The sequence below is a fragment of the Sylvia atricapilla genome, chromosome 4 (assembly GCF_009819655.1).
Source record: "Sylvia atricapilla isolate bSylAtr1 chromosome 4, bSylAtr1.pri, whole genome shotgun sequence".
NCBI lineage: Eukaryota > Metazoa > Chordata > Aves > Passeriformes > Sylviidae > Sylvia > Sylvia atricapilla.
In genome coordinates this window covers 25,126,405-25,133,385 of record NC_089143.1, presented here as the reverse complement: position 1 = coordinate 25,133,385, position 6,981 = coordinate 25,126,405, and the positions used below count along the sequence as shown (strand labels likewise).

The 6,981-nt window shown below is 39.7% G+C and overlaps 1 long non-coding RNA gene across 1 annotated transcript; it reads left to right on the top strand.

Annotated features, from left to right (window-relative positions):
• Positions 1-3,206: 3,206 nt before the first annotated feature.
• LOC136359899 (uncharacterized) lies at positions 3,207-5,592 on the top strand. Its single transcript, XR_010743368.1, has 3 exons — positions 3,207-3,413; positions 3,545-3,832; positions 3,975-5,592. It is a non-coding gene; the product is annotated as an uncharacterized lncRNA (long non-coding RNA).
• Positions 5,593-6,981: the final 1,389 nt, after the last annotated feature.

The following is a 6,981-nucleotide window of genomic DNA, read 5'->3' as shown; positions in this document are numbered from 1 at the left end:
TTCAATTCCTGACCTTGCACAAGACACCCCAACAATCCCATCCTGTGCCCCAGAGCATTGTCCAAACACTCCCTGAGCTGTGCCAGGCTGGTGCTGTGACCACTGCCCTGGGGAGCCTGTTCAGTGCCCAGCCACCCTCTGGGGGAAGAACCTTTTCCTGATATCCAACCTAAACCTCCCCTGACACAACTTCAGGCCATTGCTCAGGTCCTGTCACTGTCACCAGAGACTGAGTTCAGAGCCTGACTTTGTACCTGTGTCCATCTGTTCCAGACAGCTTTGGGATCAACAACTAAGTTATTCTTATTTTTTAAAAGAATTAAAACTTGTATGTGAAAATATCTCTTTTTAATGCTGAATGATGAGGCAAAATAGTCCAGAGAATTCAGTCAGTGAAAGGCCTGGACTACAGAGGCAGGAATGTGTCCCCTTCCCATCTGGAGACTTAATCCAGATAATTTCAATTATTTAGCTCATGAATGCAGCACCCTTGACATTGCAGTCAACATTTTAATTTCACAAGAAATACAGTGCAATTATGACCTACTGAGAGAAATGACAGCTCCATTTATGTCACTCAGTAGAAAATTACAACGGGGTAGAACAATTACTGCAGTTTATTTTTGTTTATGAAGAAAATGATGCTTGTGGCTTTTTTCACACCCTGGGTACCTGATGGGCAGCTCATGACAGGAACACAATCCCACGAAGTAACACAGAATTATTAAGATAATTTCTCAAAACCACTTCCCCCAAGGCAAATGCTAAACTTTTTTCATTTTTATTTTTTAATTTTTAATTTTAGCATAACTTGTGGTGGAAAGTAGAATTATAAATTAAACATATTTATATAATTTTTAAAGCAAAATTGGCATTTCCTGGGCATAATAACACTCTATGAAATATTGCAATGCTTTGCCTGGGGCTTCATCTCACTTTTCAGCCACCATATCAGCAACTTGTAAGCTCCCATCAAAGGCAGGAAGGTCTTTGTCATGTCATTAACAGAGCTCTTTCTTGTACCAGAAATATGTCAGGAGGAATTTCAGACAAATATTCCCAGCTTTTTTTTAGGTATGGCCTAGGAATCGGGATTCTGAGAGAGCAATCACTAATTTTATAATAATTGTCTTTTTTTCTCAAATAATAGCTGCTCAACTGCCTATTCATCAAAGGTTCTGACCAATTTCAAGGGCTCTCCACAGTTCATCTTCTTAACTTTCCCTTTCTATATTTTTTTAACATGTTAATTAATTTACAAAAAGGAAGGAGGAAATAAAAGCCAGTAATGCTGCGTGATAAATACTTGCTTATTTTCTCAGGGGTTAGTATACATTTATTGCTAAACAGTTTGAGGTGTAATTATGAACTAAATATAAATATCCAGAATATGAACAGATTTAGGAAAACTGGTGATCTCTCAATTTTACAGCCCTTACATCTTGTGTTATTTGTCTTTGCTAAGGCAAAGCAATCTGCATCAAAAGAGTCCTTCTGATTGATGCTAGCTCTTCTTCCAAAGGATTTTGGAGATATCTGAGAACTATCCTGAAGCAGCATAAAAAGTGTGGCTTCTCTTTTTCTTCAGTAATTCAGTATTCCTTGAGATGTTGTTTGCTTAGGGATAGGCAAAGTTTACCCTGGTTTTAGCCTAGGATTTGGGAGACACAGGACCCAGCCTCTGCCTCCTTCCCCACAATTCTGGGAGATTACAACCCTCTTAAAGATTCAGAATTCACATGGTAACATGGATTTGCAGAACTGCCTTTTTAATCATCTCTATTTTAATGGTTCTGTTAGTATTATAGTCTGTTTGAACCGCTTAATACTCTCTGAATTAATTTTTCCGTGGATCTTGGTATTTCCTTTGAATATTTCTGTGTCTTTGGCTGAATTGTCTTCTCCTTAGCTCTCTACACAGATAGCTCTGAGCTATGAAGGACTCTCAGCAAAGATAAAGAGGAAAAGCAGTGAATTTTAGGGTCCAGTATGCACGTCCATTGATGTGCTTTAATGTCTCTAATTGAAATTCTGATTTCAGATCTATGCAAAAAGGTTACCTGATGCACTGAAACAGAGATGTTCATTGTAGAGGTGACCTCTGGGTTGTTCAAAATCGAAAAAAATCACATACATGTGATGAAAGAAATTGTCCCTTAGAGATGCAATCTGTGAAGAGCTACAATTGACCTAATTAGTAATCCCTCCTAACACTATGATACTTGAAGGCAGCAAGGAGCCTTAGTTCTTCACACTCAAACTGTGCCTGCTAAACACTGGGGAAAGGACCACATTCTGGAGAGATGGGATGAGAAATGAGGATACGAAAGGAACCTCTGGAATCACAGGTATTCATCACTTTTTAACTGAGTTTACACAAGTTCCTTTTATGCCAAGTTGTTCTGTGAGAGCACCATCATGTGCTGGTACATCCTGGCTAAATGAACATCAAGCCTATTAACTGAGTAATTTGTCTTTTACACTGAGACTTTGCTAATGCCTGTTGGGACAGTTTTTCATTATAGATGAATTGTTTTTTCCTTCTAACATAGGTGAGATGAGTCTCACATGGCACTGGCAGCCACGCTGAACAGGTGTCTTTAAAAATGCCTTATCATTATTACGTTATCATAGTTACTTAAAAAATAATAATAATCTCATTAACTTTATTAAAACATCCACTGATGCATGATCAGATTTTCTGGCTGTGAACTGCCAGGCAGCCTATGCTGCACTAATGAGTCCTTTGAAAGCTGAAGTTTTACAGCAGGTACCCACTTGTGCTGCTTGAAAAATTTCTCAAAAAAACCTTTATTTTCAATCCCATCTCTGTGGATACCTGGCTGTCTCACTTAATAAGCTGCTATGAAGCTTAGCACAGAATCCTTTGCTCCATAAAACAGATGCAGGGTTGTGTTATTCCATGTTGAATGTAAAAATTTTATTTTAAAAAGCTGTTTTTAACAGTTCAATTCACCTCTTATTTGTGGCAAATATTCCCCATAACTGACAAAATGAGAAGAAAAATTTGTAGTTTCTGATTTACATGGAGCTTGCCAGGAGACAGAATTCAGAACAGCACATTCTTCTGTAATATATTCCTTGGGAACCAAATACCTTCTCATTGCACACCTGCACTTTTAAAAAATTCATTCAGTGCAGCTGAAATGCCTCAGCTTAGCAGCTCAGGAGACAAACATCCTGTATCCACCCACAGAAAATGGGCTGCCTTAGGCAAAGCAATCCCACTGACTTCTTTGAGTCTACATTAGCAGAGATGGCTATTGGGCTCCTTCCTTCATAAAATTGCTACTTTTATGGCTTCAATTCAGTGATACCATGGGAATCTGTCCATCCTGCTTCAAGAAGATTTAGGAATTCATCTTTATCCTTCAGAAAATGCCAGCTAAGAGGTTCCTGCCATGGGAATTATTTTGGCAGATCACACCAGAAGGCAGCACTCAAATATTGGGCGGGATATGGGTCTCAATGGGGGAGGAGGGAAAGGAAGTTTATGCTCTGAAATGGATTTTCTTTTTTCAAGGGAGGAAAAACAGGTGAGTCCTCCTGGAGAGAAGCACAATGTGGCCTTTGGGTTGCTTCCCATGAGCCTGCTGCCCACTTTCCATGTTGGAAGAAGGGAAAAGCAGTGAGTATCAGAAGTCTCACTGAGAAGGGGGATTGCAGGCAGCAGCTTGTGAGCCAGGCTCAGACAGGTTTCTGTGGAACCTGGAAATCCTGACCCCAGCTCCTTGGTGCCTCAGCTGAGGAGCTGTGGATCCCAGCTCTGATGCAGGCCAAAAGCCAAAGTGCAGGGACATCTTGGAGCAAGGTGTGTGAAAAAAAATCAGATGACTGGGAAACCTTGGGGCTTGGCTGCCAGCCAGCAGAGAAGGTGCTGTGCAGGTGGGCTGGCAGAAGATCAGGAGGATGGGGATGATCAAGTGCTTCAAGTTGTGTTTAATTTTTTACAGGAGCCATGGAGAGGGCTGCAGGAGCAGCAGAGTGGCAGAGAAACTCAAAGCAAATTGGATGTTTGTTACTTTTTAATGGAACTCTGGGACAGAAGCCAGAGATCTGACAGAAACAAAGACATGATTCAAAAAAAAAAAAAAAAAAAAGAAAGGCCACAGGTACTGAGGGATGAATTTTGAGCTCTAAGATGGGGATAAGCTCTTCACCAACAACAGAAAATGTGAGGCAAATACATGAGAAATGTATTGCCTGAAAAGAGACATTCATAAAAGTGTTTGAAGAAAGGGTAAAGATCATCATGTTGGAGATATGCTGTGATGTCCTTGATGGCATCAGAAGAATGCATTCAGCAGAGTGGTATTGGACAGAATCATTGAGGCAGAGCTGGAGTGCCCCTCCTGAGTGCAAACAAATGAAGCACCTGCTTGACAGAGATGTTTGCCCCCATTTCCCATCAGAGCAGCCCCTCCCCAAAAGACAGAGATGTAAAGAACAAAATGGATAGTGATGTTTAAAAAGCCTAACTAGAAGAAGACAGGGAGTAAATTGACTTTTTTTCCACTGGTACCTGCAGGCAGACCGAAACAGGCTCAGGTTTTTACTCCAGAATAGTCCCTGAGTAACTCAGCAGGTATATAGGGAATAACACTGTGATGTCTTCAGCACTGGGGAAGATGGCTGTGATTGTGCTCAAGCAATGATCTACTTGAGAAATTGCCATTTTCACAGTCTGGTTAAGGTGTTGTGGTTTGTACCCAAAGTGTTCCAGCCATATATATCACCACTGCACAGCAGGCAATTAAAGGTAATATCGTGAGCAGCTCTAAGACAGCTAATAAATGGATTTTTGAGCTGGGAAAAGATGGTAGAAGTACATCCACAGCCTGTTGTGGGATTTGGGAAGAATCAGAGCTAATGGACTGAAATAAGTAAGTGGTAATGAAGGCTGCATGCAACACATGAAAAAAAAAAAAGCTAATGGCAAGGCAAATCATGGAATAGTTTAGGTGGGAAAAGACCTTTAAAGTCATCGAGTCTAACCCTTGAACCAGCACTGTCACACCTGTTTCCCTGCCCTGTAGGAGGTGCTCCCCAGGGGTTTCTTTTATAGATGTGAGGGACGTTGGCCACGTTGCTTCTGGCCCTGCTCAGGTCCCATTAGCTGAAATCAAATAGGTTGATCACAATAAATGTGCTGACATCCTCACTATGTTTATCCCAGAAAAGAAAAAAATGGGCATAAAGGTGTCTTGGAATAAAGATATGTGTGCCTAACTCACCTGCCCAAAGTAGTTATCTGAGAGCACTGCAGTGCAAAGACACCTAATGGCAGTGAAGTATAAATCTTAATAGGAGTTTGAAAATCTGGCAAAAGTTAATTCCAGATATCGTCATACCAAAGAACTCCTGGTGTCATTCCACTTTAACAATTTCACCTGCCTGAAAGTGTCCTGTCTTTTTGAGTCAGTTCAGCTCAGGTTATTATAATAACTTCTGATTTGGTCCAAGACAATTTTTCCCCAATTTTTTCATCTGTGTTAGAAAAGGACAAGTTTCTTGCTGTACTTGCCCATCTTCCTCTACTGATGAAAAAAAAAAAAAAAAAAAAAAAAAAAAGCTCCAGTGCACAATAAAAGAAAAGAAGGGTTTTATTTTATTCCAAGCACTTAATATTCTTGGGGATTTAATTAGGAGATGATATTGCTAATCTGAAATAAGATATAAGATCACACCAGATAAGACATAAGATATTTATTACTGTGAATGGGAGTGGCAAACACCACCCCACACCTGAAAACACAAAGCTATTTGTTCTCCCCAGCTACAAGTGTGTGCCTTGCAAATTGAATGTGAACTTGGGTTGCTGGTTTTATTCTGATTCTCCAGAGGATCTGACAAAATGCAGTGAAGCAAAGTCCAGAGCACAACTGGAAAAAAGTAATAAACAGGTGAAACAGAGAATATGTTCCCTTTTCCCAACAGATTTTAAGGTGACATGTAATAATAAGGCATCTCTAGGTTATTTATCTTTAAAATTATAGAGAAAAAGTAATTTTAACAGATACCTGAACATAATGTATGCTCTAAGAGCATTGGACACTTTTTCTTCTGGCCTTAACAACTATTTTTTTCTGAACCACCGTAATATTAGGGAAGCTATTGGAGAATGTATGTCTGAAAATTCAGGTCAGCTTAAAAGACCACTCCAAGGGCCTCGTGGAGGAGAACTCACAGACATTTTTACATTGTCTGAGTACATAGCTCCCATTCATAGACCTGAGTTAGCTAAACAGCCAGTTGGCGAAACCAAAAGTATTTTTGTTTAATGTGACATGAATATCACCAAACACCCAACAAATGGTCACACAGCAGAAGGAATGGAATTCAATAAGGATTGGGCAAAGCTAGGCTATGCTGTGTGAGTCTCATCTGTCTCCAGTCAAAAGTCACTTATTAAATCCCAATAAATGAGGTCTGGAAGATTTGAATGTCCAGTGGAGGTCAGGGAGGATTCCAGGGTTACATCCCAGCAGCAAAAGCCTTTTCTGTGTTGTCTTCTGATGCAATAACCATTCTTACTGTCAGCTAAAGGGAGTTATTTGATATTTTTAGCATCTCTGCAGTTGCACTTTTTCATATTCTCATGTTGAGTCAGTTTCACTGCCCTGTCTAAAAGTTTCAATAGTTTGGCTGTTAAAATAGAGACTATCCATTTTGTTAAAAACAGAAACACAAACATTGTAAGGGCACTCTGAAAATGAGCTGTCTGAGAACTGAGCTCAGAATTTAGGGTGATATTTCTCACTACTATTCATTAAGAAAAAGGAAAAAAAAAAACCATTCTAAACTCTTATTTCAGGAAGCAAAAACAGTCTATGATAGGACCAGGAGGAGAAAGCACACAATTTTGATTTATTCTCTGTTTTAAAGAACTTACAGTTTCTGACTATTTATAGTACAAAGCATTGACAAGTTTTGAGGAACTTCACTGCCTTTAGTTGTGAA